This window comes from Corythoichthys intestinalis, chromosome 3 (assembly GCF_030265065.1).
Source record: "Corythoichthys intestinalis isolate RoL2023-P3 chromosome 3, ASM3026506v1, whole genome shotgun sequence".
Classification (NCBI taxonomy): Eukaryota; Metazoa; Chordata; class Actinopteri; order Syngnathiformes; family Syngnathidae; genus Corythoichthys; species Corythoichthys intestinalis.
In genome coordinates this window covers 33,787,781-33,801,285 of record NC_080397.1, presented here as the reverse complement: position 1 = coordinate 33,801,285, position 13,505 = coordinate 33,787,781, and positions in this window count along the sequence as shown.

Below are 13,505 nucleotides of genomic sequence, written 5' to 3'. Positions count from 1 at the left end.
CTTTGGCTCTCAAAGACAGAAATTGTGCTAAATTTGTGTAATTAAAACATGTATAATACTAGCCCAACAGTAAGAAAATAAAAACATCCATAATAATAAACTCTGAACTGAATAAACTTGTTTAAACCTCTCAAAGGCCAAACAGTGCAACTTTCATGAAATAAGTAATAATAATAATTGACCACAGCATCCTGTCTCTCTGTTAGCCTCCCTCTTTGTACACCAGCAGCAACATAACTCCATCGATAGAAACGCACAAATACACACAGCTTGGCCTCTTAGCTTATCCTACATTGCTTACTTCTACAGCACTTTTGAAACAGGTCTCAGATTACTGCTGCGTCTCTTACAGTAAAAGACAAGAAAAGTAAAGTACCTTTGACTTCGGGATGCTCCAGTTGAGCAGCAGTAGCTTGGCCGGTGTGTGATCCCTTGAATTCATTCACATGAAGTACTACACCTTCTAGTCGGCTGTCCAGCTAAGCAGGGAAATTTGGGAGACTTGGCTGCTACTTGGTTGAAAAGCTTATGGCCCCTGCCTTCTCCAGCTTTTCTTAAACATGTTTTGTTACTTTATTTTTTTGTGCAAGATAGTTGTCTTGTTAATGTATTTGCGACTTGGAACCTTCTACTTAGGTAGCCAGCTGCGTGATCCATAAAAAGCAGGATTCCCACGCTTTCAACGATGGCAAGCAGCACGTTACAGACAACATTCATTTCGGTGATTTTTTTCGGACATCTGTCTTGCTGCTTCACTCTTGTGTGTTTGTTGCTTCGATCCAACTCCAGCCATTATACTTGACACTGAAATATTTCTAAACCACCGACATTTTCTTCTCCTACTCGAAGTTTGTTTTTCCTCCACATGAAAAAGCTGCCCCGGCATTTGTTAAGAGCAACTATTGGCCCCTTCTTATTGATCTGTAGCAGGCCAATAGCGTTAGCTGCTTGGCATGCAAAGTAATCACGCGTGATCACACAACACTGAGTGTAGTGAGTGTCGGGAGAAAAAAAGTCTGCGTTCAGTGTTACCGGACCGGTAAATGGTATCGGTGCCCTGTTTGTTGATACCGATACCACCATTTCGGGCCGGATCAGCCCTCCCTGCCGATACTGGTATCTGTGCATCAGTAGGCAAAGATGTTTATTTTAAAAATATATATGTGTTACTATCACACAATGTAAAAAGAAATTTAACGCTGTAGAATCCGAAACTAAAAACTTATTAAAATTGACAACTCATGATTAAAAGGTCTCTTTGAAGGTGAGCTGTCTTACGTAACATGGTTTCCTGTTGTTGTTTTCTTACCTTCTACTCAGTGAAAATTATACTTCCTGTCATTTTTGATTGACTATTTAGGAAAATACCATTTGCATAATAATTTGGAGCACAGTGCAGACTTCATTAACAGCACCATTTGAAGGCTACACACAAGTGTGTGCACCTCAAAGCTAACCCTAGTATCATGGCACTCAATAAGAATACCTCATAGGGAGGTCTTTGTAAGACTTGGTAGGAACGAAATTAATTTTTACCATTAAATGAAGCTAACACTTCCGACTGTATTCAAATCAAGGACTGGAGTATGTATGTGAAAAGGCTTAACTTAGATGACATTTACTTTCCCGGTAAAGACCAATCACCTTGTTATTTTCCTCCTTGCAACAATATTAGCCAGAGTTTTCATCAATTGGTGTATTAAAAATGAGTTACTCTTGTTTTGATGCTGAAGAATGATGCTTTCTTTTGAAAAAGCCAAATTATCACCAGCTATGACTCAGACACTGCTGTTTCTTTTTTACATTTTAATACAGGGGGGAAAATATTAGACCTTGACAAAATGATCCTGATTTTTGGGTGCATCTTAATATATGGGGTGCGCATTCAATGCATTCTTTTTCATTTTTATGATGTGTCAACCGTGCCCGCTTGGGAGAAGGTCAGGTTGGAGGAACACATTATGTATTGATTCTAGCAATTATAAGGACTTAACAGTTTGCTACAAAAGCCTTTGAAGGGCCACTAAACACAAATAATATGCTGTTCATGCCAATACTAGACAAAACACAAGAATTAAATGGAAGAAGTAATCAATCTAGAGCGGCACGGAAGAAGAATGAATGAATGAAAATAATCAGTCTAAGACAGCGAACGTGTTTCTTTTTGCCCAAGACCTATAGTGATGGCTACTTGCTGCTCAAGCCCTATTGTGTAATTTTGCTATGAGAAAAAATGGATTTGAGAATCTCATGCAGTCAGGCTTTAAGGTAAGTGTACAAATCGTAAGTAAATTAATATATGTACTGTAGGTCTACCTGTGTGTATTTGTACGTACAACAAGTATGTGTACTTGCGTGTACTATAAGTACATGTACTAGTGTGTACTACAAGTCTTTGTACTTGCATGTAGGTGTACTTCAAGTACATATACTGTACTTGTATTATAAAAGTAGTGGTATGAAAAAGTATCTGAAGGTTTTGGAATTTCTCATATTTCTGCATAAAATCACCATCAAATTTGATGTGATCTTTGTCAAAATCATACAGATGTAAAAACAGTGTCTGCTTTAACTAAAACCACCCAAACATTTATAGGTTTTCATATTTTAATGAGAATAGCATGCAAACAATGACGGGGGTGGGGACTGTAAGTAAGTGAACTCTCTTCCTAAGGAGACTTAAAGAGCAATTAAAACCAATTTTTACCAAATAATTTAAGTCAGGTGTGTGCCCAATCACTGATGAGTGGTTTAAAGCTGCCCTGCCCAATATGAAACACACACCAGGCTAGAATTGTCTTGATGAGAAGCATTGTCTGATGTGCATCATGGCTCAGTCAAAAGAGCTGTCTGAAGACCTGCGATCAAGGATTGTTGATTTGTATAAAGCTGGGAAAGGATACAAAACCATCTCTAAAAGTCTAGATGTTCATCAACCGACAGTCAGAAAAGTTGTCTACAAATGGCACTGTTTGGCACTGTTGCTTCTCTCCCAAGGAGTGGCCGTCCACCAAAGATAACGCCGCGAGTTCAGTGCAGAATACTCAGAGAGGTAAAAAAGAACCTTTGAGTGTCTGCTAAAGACTTACAGAAATCCCTGGCACAGTCCAATATCTCTGTGCACACATCAACTATATGTAAAAGTATTGCCAAGAATGGTGTTAATGAGAGGACTCTATGGAGGAAGCCATTGCTGTCGGAAAAAAAAAAAAAAAAAAACATTGTTGCTTGTTTAATGTTCACAAAAAGGCACTCGGACACTCCACAAAGGTTTTGGCAAAATATTTTGTGGACTGATGAAACCTAAGTTCAATTGTTTGGGAGTAGCACACAATGTCATGTGTGGAGGAAAAACAGGACAGCTCACCAACATCAACACCTCATCCCCACCGTGAAGCATGGTGGAAGGAGTATCATGATTTGGGGCTGTTTTTCTGCCTCAGGGCCTGGAAAACTTACAATCATTAATGGAATGATGAATTCAAAAGTTTATCAGGATGTTTTGCAGGAAAACCTGAGGCCGTCTGTCAGACAGTTGAAGCTAAAAAGATGGATGCTGCAACAAAACACTGATCCAAAACACAGAAGTAAATCAACTTCAGAATGGTTCCAGAAGAACAAAATACACGTTCTGGAGTGGCCAAGTCAAAGTCCAGACTTGAACCCCATTGAGATGCTGTAGCATATCCTAAAGACAACAATTCAAGCCAGACATCCCAGGAATCTGACTGAACTACAGCAGTTTTGTAGAGAAGAATGGGCCAAGATTAGTCCTGATCGATGTGCCAGACTGATCTGCTGCGACAGGAAGCGTCTGGTTGAAGTTATTGCTGCCAAAGGGGGGCACAAAATATTAAATGTGATGGTTCACTTACTTATTTTCCCCCGTCTGTCATTGTTTGCATACTATCCTCATTAAAATATGAAAACCTATAAATGTTTGGGTGGTTTTAGTTAAAACAGACACTGTTTTTTCATCTGTGTGAGTTTGACAAAGATCAGATCGCATTTGATGGTGATTTTATGCAGAAATGTGAGAATTTCCTAAATGTTCAGATACTTTTTCATACCACTATATGTGTAGTTGCATGTACTTACTCTACAAGTATACCAACCAGCACAGCAAAGCTGCCCATGCAATTGTTTCAGAAATTGCATTTTCTAGTTTCTGATTTAAATGCAACAATTGTGTGATAATGCACCTTGATTCTTCTTTGCAAAGCGCATAAGGCAGGAGTCCCCAAACCGGTCCTCAAGTGGGCCCTGATTTTCGTTTCTACCAATCGAGCACAGAAAGGTCAACCAAGGAGTTTCTGCTGAAGCAAGCAGCACCTGACTGCAATCAACTGATTACACTTGTAAAACACCAGATTGGTGAAAAGGTGTCGTCTTGTTTTGTTGGAATGAAATGCTGAACCCACTGTGGCCATATATCAAATAGTTTGGAGACCCCTGACCTACGGGAAAGGGGATGTTGTGCACTTCAAGATTTTGATTATGGTTGCAGTACCAATTTTGGCACCAATCTTACATAATGCTCCTTTAAAAAAGCTAGCCCTGAGAAAAAGAGATTGACTACGAGCCAGATGGAAGATTTTACTTCTTTCACCTTTCCTCGTCTCAGTTATCGCTTAGTAGTTACAGACATAGTGTTATGACAAGTCTGAAAAAAGTATTTCTACCATACAGCGGGAAATGGTAATTTTACTGAGATTTACTTAATTTAGCCATCCTCTCATATTTTACCCTTGCTGAGGTAGAAATTTTAAAATTCCAGTGTTTATCACTGGTGGACAAGGTTGAATGCACGCAAAAACATTATCTGACTTTGTCATGTTTGTTAATCAAAGGCCAGATGGTGGGCAATAGGGTAATGGGGTTCTGACAGTTTCTCCTCTGAAGCTTGATTGGGTTACCTGTATGTCAATCATAAGACAAATCCAATTGCAAGCAAGGATGATGGACGAGTCGATTTTTTTGTCTTCCAAACAATGACGTGAACGACTGACACCATCTTGAAGTTTTACCAGTCAATTGCAATTAGCAGTTTGGGCACCACTGAACTAGATTTTGTTAGCTCACATGAACACCTTTCAAAGCCAAAAGACTGCAACAAGATGTAATGATGTTACCGTGGGTTTACACAAGGGAGAAAAGTATGCAATTGTTACCACAGCAAAAACACATTCTGACAAGGCCACACCCTAAGATAGTATTCAGTCATTACGTTACATATACGGGTAGTCCCCGGTTTACGGACTAGTTCTGTTCCTGCGCTGGCAATGTAACCAGGGTTTCCACATGAGTCGGAATTAACCCTTTAAATACCTCAAAGCACACTTTAAATATTTTTATTTTAAAAACTATCCAAAAAACTATTTTAAAAACTATCCAAAAACATGTATTATACGTCATCGTACTAACCTCGCCAAGACGTTGGAGCTAAGTCCTAGCTATGCTACTAAATGATGGTGTCAGATGTCCGTGTGGCTTTCTGACTTTTTTCAGCTGCTAATGACATCAACAAATGAAACTAAAATAAAATAAAAGTTAATCAGTCTCATCTACAATAACAGCAATTCAAGTCTGCGTTTATAAGTAGCTGCTAATATAGCAAAAACAAACGATTAGCATGTATCAGTTAGCGTCTGTACATAATCAAAAACAATCACATCAACACGCCCCATATTCGACCACAATTCAAAACGCACAATAAACAGTACAAAAGGAGTTATATACAGCCGTCGCCTCTGGATGCTTCACAAGCAACAAATGTGCACGCAGGCTGTCACCTTCGTCACTCGGCTGCTGTGTGTGTGTGCCTGGGATGGCTGTCTGTACATGCGCTCGCTTCCCGTGCCAAAATAAAAGCATGCATCACAAAATAAAAGTCAACATTAAAATAATAATACTAATAAAAGAAAAAAAAAAAAAAAAGAAAAGAAAAGGACCAGACTCAGGCATCGTAAAGTTAAAATTGCAAATATCCTGTATATTTTTACCAGCTTTTAATAAATGTCATCTAGCTGGCCAAATGTAATTGATGGCGTGTCAATTATTGCTGGCGGCTGTTAATTTAAATGATATTTTGTATCTCTCACGAGCACTTACACAATGATTTCATATAACTATGCATGTTCAAATTGTTACATTGCTTCATCATAACCGGATCTGTCAAATAAATTATTTACCATAACCTTTTCATGCAGGAAATCATAAGATTAAAAAAAATATATATATATATATATATATATATATATATATATATATATATATATATATATATATATATATATATATATATATTATACATTAATCCTCCCAATTAAAATGGATTTGACATCTAGTGCCATTAATGGTACTGAAACATAGGTATTTACAGCCAGTCTTCCCGATTAAAATAAATTGGACGTTGAGCGCGATCAATGACATGCAATGCCTTGAATACTATGAAAATGAAAAAAAAAAACCAACAACAACAACAAAAAAACTTGTGTTACTTGTGGCCATAACCAGTGTTTATTTACACTGCTGGCCAAAAGTATTGGCAAGCTTTGCATTTATTGATGACACGGTGAGCACACGGTGGACACAGGAACATTCAGGTCTTTGGAGATGGACTTTTACCCTTGAGATTGCCCATGCTCACAATTTTGCTTCTCAAGTCTTCAGACAGTTCTTTGGTCTTCTTTCTTTTCTCCATGCTCAATGTGGTACACATAAGGACACAGGACAGAGGTTGAGTCAACATTAATCCATTTTATTTGGCTGCAAGTGTGATTTAGTTATTGCCACCACCTGTTATGTCCCACAGGAAAGTAACAGGTGCTGTTGATTACATAAATTAGAGAAGCATCACGTGATTTTTCAAAGGCTGCCATTACTTTTGTCCAACCCATTTTTGGAGTTTTTTTCCCCCAATCTCTTGTGTGTTTTTTCATTGCAAGCAAAATAAATGAAGATATGACTACTTTTGGCCAGTGGTGTAGGTTTTTATTCATTTTAATTTCACAATTAACTATGTACTGATTTATTCATGTATTTATAATTATTTAAAAAACAATGTAAAAATATAATAATGATTAACCGTTTAATATATACAGTGTAATGATGATGATAATAATAATAATTATAATAATGCCTTGGATTAATGTAGTGCTTTTTTTTTTGGACACTAAAAGATGCTTTACATTGCATTATTCTTTCACTCTGCACTCGAGGGTGGTAAGCCACTACTGTAGCTACAGATGCTCTGCGGCAGTCCGACAGAGGCAAGGCAGCCAATCCGCGCCATCAGCCATCTGACCGCCATTTGACCACTCGTCCTCATACTCCTTTCACACAGACAAGTTGGGTGAAATGTATTGCCCAAGTATACAATGACAATGGCACACAGGCCAAGGCTGGAGTCGAACCCCAGATCCTTCAATGAGCAGATGAACCACCTTTACCACCGTGTAACAATAATTGCTTAAGTTTGATGACCAATGACCAAAAATAGTCACGTTCCCTATAAAAGGTTAGAGGTCATAAGCCCCCACACAAAATAATAATAATATTAAATACCAAAAATAATCACTTACTCTGTTAAGTGTTAAGTATTGAGTGCCATCTTTTGAATAGCTGTCCCCGTAAGGGTTAAATCCATTGAAAATATATGCAGTAGTCAATAAGTATTTCTACACTACACCCCAAATTTTCCAATAATTCCTCTTCAAAATGGAAATTAAAGTTGAGCAACATTTATCTTTATTAAGTCAGAACATTTTATTCCGGTCTTATTTATCATATATCACAAATCATATATTATGCAAGTGGAAACATTGTTGTGGCTATTTGTGCGTATTACGATGTTTGTTTAATCTGTGCATCAATTGTTATTTGGACGTCTGTGAAAGGTTAGGAGTTGAAATGTTTCTTAATTCCATGACGGGTCACTGCTTTTATCATTTCTGCTTTTTTACTTTATACCCACCAGAGGGGATTTCTTCAAGGATGACTGGTTCTTAAATTCAACAAAATTAGTTCACAAGACAGACAAGACATCTTTTTTTTTTTTCTTCATCTCAACAGTGAAATTGCAGCAACTCTTGTATGAATTTAAACGTCCTAAAATTTACTTCCTTCCAGCCACGTACCTGGTCAAAATAATGAGTTCCTGTCTGTGAAATTAAAATGATTAAAGTTAGCTGAAAATAGACTTACTGGAGTATGAAAGTATATCGTTTCCTGTGTCCCCCTTTTGCAAAACAGGGATTCTTTGTTATGCCACCTTTTGTGTAGCCCACTTCACCTGTAAAACCCATTTGAATACTAATGCTTTCGTGCCATTGTTACAAGAGACAGTAAACTCTCAAAGGAGAAGACTTTTCTTCCTTTCGGTGTTCAGTATAGGACTTCTGCCCCACTATAAAGCATGTTTCAACCTTCAATCTTCATTCATCCCGTCAGTTGCATTAAGTCAGAGGTGGAGGAGTAGAGGAGCCAAAAATTTTACTCGAATAAGAGTTACATTATGTAGAAAATAATATCACTCAAGTAGAATATTTACACAAGTACAAGTAAAAAAAAACTATTCGGGGAAAAAACTATTTGGTGAAAATAATACTTTGAGTGATGAGTTATGTTCCGATTTTTTTTCTCAGCACAACATCATCTATAGCCACTTTTGGACTGTAGGAACCTGAATACTTAGTTCTGATAACTATAGGCCTCTCCAGTAGGTATTTGAACTATCCTTCGCCAGGCAATGGTGTTTGCCAGACCCGTGCAGTCCATAAGGCGAGCTAGGCAAATGCTAGGGGCGTCGTAGCATCCTAAAGGGCGTCAAGAAAAATGTTCAAATAAAATTTGATAATATCAGTATTCAAAAAATTATACAAGACAATAAAACAAAAGAACAACAATACATATAGTAATAAGTGGGCTGTCAAATGATTAAAAATTTTAATCATGTTAATCACAGCTTAAAAATTAATTAATCATAATTAATCACAATTCAAACCATCTCTTAAATATGCCATAATTTCTGTAAATTATTGTTGGAATGGAAAGATAAGACACAAGACAGACATAAACATTCAACATACTGTACATAAGTACTGTTATTGTATATTATAACAATAAATCCACAAGATGGCATTAACATTATTAACATTCTTTCTGTTAAAGGGATCCACGGATAGAAAGACGTGTAGTTCTTAAAAGATAAATTTGAGTACAAGTTATAGTGATTTTATATTAAAACCCCTCTTAATGTTTTCGTTTTAATAAAAATTTGAAACATTTTCAATTAAAAAAAAAAAAAAACAACTAATAGCTTACCATTGTTGACGTTGCCGAGCGGGACGTCACATGGGCTCCCTGCCGTTCTTCCACAGTGTCTTTATGTAATTGATTGAAATACACCACTAGGTGTCAATGGCTAGTTTTAAATTAATTAGAGATCTAGCCAAGGCAAAGTCTGAGTAAGTTTTATGTGTATTTTGCATAGCTATTTTCATTGAGAATGCCAGTTCTCTTTGCATTGAGCGCTTTCCTTTTTGTGAACATTATTTTTTTGAGAGATAGGAATATTATTTTTATTGTGCTTTCACTAAATGATACTGTAGCGACTTCACTGTTCTACCCAAATACATGATGGGAAGTTGGGCAACCATGACTGTCAGTGGTGGCTGCAAATGGTATACAGTATGTTCTGCATTGTGTTAGGAAAAAGATCATCTCCTCTCAGTCTTCCCCATGTCGTTCGCCACACTATGTTTGTTGTGAGTTGCCAAAGCTTATGCCAATGCGGTCCAATGAACAACTGTGTCCACTCACATTTCTCTGCCTTTACGCTCTCAATGTGCTAAAACGGCGTCATTGTAAACTGTTTGAGGCTACACAAGAACGGGTCATTCGGTGCATGCGTATATTGTGTCAAATATTTTAACGTGATTAATTTAAAAAAATAATTACCGCCCGTTAAAGCGGTAAATTTGAAAGCACTAATAATAAGTCTAAATAAATAAATAATAAATAAATAAATAAAATGCAATAATTTTTTAATGCACCTTCTGCCCATTTCATTGTTTCCTGTGATGCGGTAATTTCAGCACAGTCTCACTCACCCCCTGCAGACAAGCGAGCTACCTGAAGTTGTTATTTTTAGCCTCCGCAATTGAGCGCCGTTACGGTGACGACGTCATGAAAAGACAAAAGCCCTCCGGGTCACATTTTAGAAAGAGAAACAAAAAAGAGGAGCATAAACGTAAAAAAGAGGTTTGTTGTGATGAAAAAAACGTATTTAATTGCATAAGCACGTAGACATAGCCCAATTGCAAGCTAGCAGTTATTTACAAAGAGTTTAGATGACATACTGCTAAAGCTAAATCACACTGTATCATTAAAACGGAAGTCGCAAGCAGAAATGCGGAGGTAAAATGGAAGTACCATGGAAAATTATCTAAAACCAATTACATGGTCATATTAGACCAAAAAAATACACAAAAATAATTGAATTTGAAGGAATGGACCACACCAACTGTGATTGTAGATCAACCTTAAATTAACATTCCCGCTGACAAAAGACATCCTTTTGTTTTAGAGCTGATTTTAACTGTCTAGATTCACATATTTTTATACGGAATTTCATAACTGACAGAACTGATCTTGAAATACTGGAATAAAACCATTTTATAGCCAAGTTTTCATTTACAGGTATAGTTTAGATATAGATGTCATTTTAACATCAAGATATGGAGGCATGCCAAGATCTGTAGGTGAAGCCAGTCACGTTTAGTGTACCCCAGGGCCACAGGATGTTTTCTTGCCCTTTAGTCCCTGTTCTTGAGTCACATCTCCGGGGTATAACAAACCTTCCTACGCTCCCTAGCTGTGTTAGCATCAGGTGTGTCACCTACACTGATTGCCTCAGTGGGTGCACCTGGTGTTCCCTGGCATTTGGCCTCCTTTATGTATTTGCGTGTAATTCACTCACTCCTGGTCCTCCGTGCAAATTATTTGTGAGCGTTTTTCTGACATGTTCCTACCTGCTTCCCAGTTTTTGTTCCCAGGTTTTTGGCAGAGATTATTTTGTACGTCAGAATGTGACCACAGAGATGAGTTTTCACTACACTCCCAGGAAGATGGAACTGTTCCATGTTTTCTCCTTTTGCAGAAAATGTTTCTGCCAGTGCTTCACTGAAATCCAAACGTTTGTCAGACATGTTCTATTTAAGTAATTTTTTTCTTGAACATGTCTGACGGTGCACTAATTATGCTTTGGGATGTTCACTGAAATAGTTTTCCACTGTTAATTAATGCTTTAGAGCGGTGTTTTTCAACCTTTTTTGACTCAAGGCACGTTTTTACATTGGAAAAAATCTCACGGCACACCACAAACCAAAAATGTTCCAAAATTATTTTCTGTACAGTATATTTAATCATGAAATAATTTCTCAGTATGTATACCTACTCTGTGTGAAACTTGAGCCTGTTTAGATGAACACAAAGTCGATATCCTTATTCTTCGACAGCTCTCAGTCTTTCTCTGTTTTTATTTTTTATTTTATAGTTGTTAGGCTTGAAAAAACTCAGAATTATCAGAAAGGGGGACTTGAGCAATGTCTTTAACCACATCAGGGCTGAGCATCCCGCAGACAATGGCTTTGCAGGCAGGTAGTATTAATGTCTCTGTCACGGTGTGGGACTTTTTGGATTTAGCAACAAGGTAACTGGCTTTGAGGGCTTTCTCGTTTACCTTCGTAGTTTTTCTTTTAAAAATGCCTGTTTCTCTGTTTTTTCACAAAGGCAAACAAAATAGTCCATCGACTTGTTTTGAAGCGACGGGTGTTTCATTTGGAGATGACGTTTAAACTTGGCACCGTGGCACTGTTGTTGGAGAGCTGCTCGTGTCGTGTTCAAGAACTGCTCGGATTTTTATCCATCTTCCTGTTCTCAACAATGTGTTGGAATAAAACACAGGGGGAGGATTAACTGTCGTCACATATGGACATAATAGAAAGGACACTTTCAAGGATATCAACACATGACGAGTCTAACCAAATGATGTGCACTACACGACCGAGAACTTTCTACCTACTCCTTCCTTCCTTCCTACTGCAACTTCGTCCGACGACGTAAAAAAATATTGTAATAGCTCCGAATGGGGAAATAGAAAGGAGAGGAGTCAGTGATGACTTTCCCACCTTATTGTGGCAACAATGGAAGATAATATACAAAAAAACAGCGGGATCCGCAACATGCGACCGCTAACTTCGCTCTCACGCCGTTCTCCCTCCGTCCTTGCTACGTCACCACTCTGCAGTCTGATGGCCCCTTCAAGGGCCCGCACATTACAATATATATACTGTATATATGTACAGTGGGGCAAATAAGTATTTAGTCAACCACCAAATGTGCAAGTTCTCTTACTTGAAAAGATTAGAGAGGCCTGTAATTGTCAACATGGGTAAACCTCAACCATGAGAGACAGAATGTGGAGAAAAAAAACCCCCAGAAAATCACATTGTTTGATTTTTAAAGAATTTATTTTCAAATTATAATGGAAAATAAGTATTTGGTCAGCTACAAACAAGCAAGATTTCTGGCTGTCAAAGAGGTCTAACTTTTCTAAAAAGGTCTAACGAGGCCCCACTCGTTACCTGTATTAATGGCACCTGTTTTAACTCATTATCGGTAAAAAAGACACCTGTCCACAAACTCAGTCAGTCACACTCCAAACTCCACTATGGCCAAGACCAAAAAGCTGTCGAAGGACACCAGAGACAAAATTGTAGACCTGCACCAGGCTGGGAAGACTGCATCTGCAGTAGGTAAAACGCTTGCTGTAAAGAAATCAACTGTGGGAGCAATTATTAGAAAATGGAAGATATACAAGACCACTGATAATCTCCCTCGATCGGGGGTCCATGCAAGATCTCACCCCGTGGCGTCAAAATGATAACAAGAACAGTGAGCAAAAATCCCAGAACCACACGGGAGGAATAACCTGCAGAGAGCTGGGACCACGGTGGCAAAATGCGCCGGCAGTGACTCAAATCCTGCACTGCCAGACGTGTCCGCCTGCTGAAGAAAGTACACGTCCAGGCCCGTCTGCGGTTCGCTAGAGAGCATTTGGATGATCCAGAAGAGGACTGCGAGAATGTGTTATGGTCAGATGAAACCAAAATAAAACTTTTTGGTAGAAACACAGGTTCTTGTGTTTGGAGGAGAAAGAATACTGAATTGCATCCGAAGAACACCATACCCACTGTGAAGCATGAGGGTGGAAACATCATGCTTTGGAACAGTTTTTCTGCAAAGGGACCAGGACGACTGATCTGTGTAAAGCAGACATGTCCAAAGAGCGGCCCGGGGGCCAAATGCGGCCCGTGGTCAAATTTCATCCGGCCCCCAGCCTGTGTCATAAAATCAATAATGTCTGGCCCGCACAAAGAGCTAATAAATTGGTCAGCAGTACTGCTACCAGCATATGAAGTAGCTTACACACTAAATGCTGC